The 2287-nt window shown below is 38.8% G+C and overlaps 1 long non-coding RNA gene across 1 annotated transcript; it reads left to right on the top strand.

Annotated features, from left to right (window-relative positions):
- Positions 1–211: 211 nt before the first annotated feature.
- On the top strand, positions 212–2029 carry LOC145459512 (uncharacterized). The gene is made up of 3 exons (XR_013921438.1): positions 212–381; positions 710–789; positions 1758–2029. It is a non-coding gene; the product is annotated as an uncharacterized LOC145459512 (long non-coding RNA).
- The last annotated feature ends 258 nt before the right edge of the window (positions 2030–2287 follow it).

Raw genomic sequence — 2287 nt, 5'->3', positions numbered from 1 at the left:
TCGAAGCATATTACGTGATTCAGAATTGAATCACTCAGGTACTCGATTTTGCCCAGCCCTACTTAGCATGAAAAGTTCGACTGGCTCACCAAGGCAAAGTAAAGCCCATAAATTCAAATCTGCTCATTTTTGCTGCTTCACCTGTTGAAAAAATGATTGAGGTTTGGTTTCACAAATTTAACTCCTAATGAAATTTTTATTCTGTTTCACTGCATATTTCAAATTTCGGCTGCTTTGCAGAAAACGGTTTCGTGTTTTGTCCCTGAAGACGAGATGAGCATGATTTCGCATGAACGCGGAATTGGTTGAAAATATGATTGATAGGATGAAGCGCAGAAGCTGACATCGCTGTCCCGAAAACAAAATGATGAATTGTGATTGGTATGTTTCTCTCTTTCTGCTATTATATCTATTACCTTTGTTGTAATAAAGCTGTTGATTTTGACATAAGCAGCGAACTCTTCAAATATTTGTATTGAGTAGGTAATTTCCATTTATTAATTGCCTCTCATGATATAGGCCTATATAGCGTTCTTCAGTCATGTTGCAATTGCACGGCATCAATTTTCGCACTGTTTTTAATTCATACTAATACGTCATTACGAAGCGACGCGTTGACACATTCTACTTTGTTGTCTTGTAATGAGTTAATGTTGACCTGTATGTATTCAGTGATCAACTTGGACTTATAATATATTTTGTTTTGCAGCATCTCAATATCTAGACCGGATTGTTTCGATACCTACAATTTTTCATAAAGGATATGGCAACTTCTTCCAGGTTGAACAGGTACGGATTTTTTTATCAATATTATAAGTACCTGTTTGCTTGAAATTTGGGATGGGAAAAACTATTCCACTACTGGCACAAAATCGAACTTCAACTGTAGTTGAGTCGTGGAGATTCGGAGACAATTTTAAATACTGAAAATTACGTTTTATAATATCAATTATTGAATTATAGTATCAATACATATCTCTCAATGTGGTGTATTGAACCTTTTTTAGTGAGGTGCAAACCTAAAACCGGTGTTACAAGCCCATGCTCCCTTTCAGCTCGGTCCCACAACCCGCAGTTCTAACTCTGGGTCCGTGAAGCACATCTTTATGGTGTTTGCAGACCTCTAAATTTTTAACGTGAATGATAATATAATTTGTGATTTTCTTAGCTCGGGTAAAGCATCACTTCGGATATTTCTAGATTAGTACAGTGTAGAAGTAGTGATTTCAAATCCATGTCAAAGCTACTTGAAGTGGAAGTAGGAAATGAAGGTCTGCAAAGTACTCGAGTAGTTTGAAAAAGTAAATATCAGCAGTTATCCGAGGTTGCTACTTCAAACTTGCCAAGATGTACCGTCGCAACTTGCAAAAATGGACTATTGACAAGAGGTGGATGGCCGTTGCACTATTATTGAGCATGATTTGAACTAAAACTTGAGGGTGTCTGCACGGATGCCTTGATGGTTAAAAAAGGGGTCCGCGCCGACAAAAAAAATCGAGAGCCACTCTACTAAAGGTTACTGTTCACATTAGCTGCTGACTCAAAATGGTCATCACTTCCAGCTGGCCAAATCCGCATATACATTGGCCTATTTGCTATTTGATATCATATGTTTACTGAAAATAGGATCCGCAGTGCCCTGCTGCCGGTATATTTCATAAGCTGATTACTGAAAGAACATCAATGTGTGTGTTGTGTGTGTGTGTAGGGTATGTTTGACCTGATGCTTCTTTCACATAATAATACATTTCTTTAAGACACCCACATCCGCGTGTCCTACAATTTGCTTCGATACAATGAAGAAAGAGTGGGCCGTCTGGTTTGATGTTGAAAAGGTGAAGAATATCGAGAGCTTCCATGAGGCATTTGCAGTGATGCTAGAAATTCATTGGATCTTCGAAATGCAGTTTCTGACAGTCATGTCAGTTTTTCTGGCGCGTTTACCAGGTGTAAAAGACATCAGTACTGCAGCTTATGCCAAACTGGATCACATTCGTGACTAATTTGCAAATAAAGTCATTGGAATGAAGGTGATTTGGTGCTTAAAGTGTGGTTATATGCTGTACCTCGAGGATATCCGGGTAGGATGAAGTGGAATCCGGATAGGGCAAGGTGGAAAGTTACCCACCTCATGATGAGGTGGGAAAATAACCACCAGGTGAAATAAGGTAGAAAATTTCCCTCCTCTTTTGAAGGTTTTTTTCTGAAACACCTTTAAAAGTGGGCCCAGTTTTTACAGTGTAGGGTCCGATTCGGTACTGATCTTGAACTTGACCATTATGACCAC

Source organism: Botryllus schlosseri, chromosome 2 (genome assembly GCF_051294905.1).
Source record: "Botryllus schlosseri isolate E-star chromosome 2, Bs_hap1, whole genome shotgun sequence".
Taxonomy (NCBI): Eukaryota; Metazoa; Chordata; class Ascidiacea; order Stolidobranchia; family Styelidae; genus Botryllus; species Botryllus schlosseri.
The sequence above is the reverse complement of the archived record's forward strand: the minus strand, read 5'-3'. Positions and strand labels throughout refer to the sequence as shown.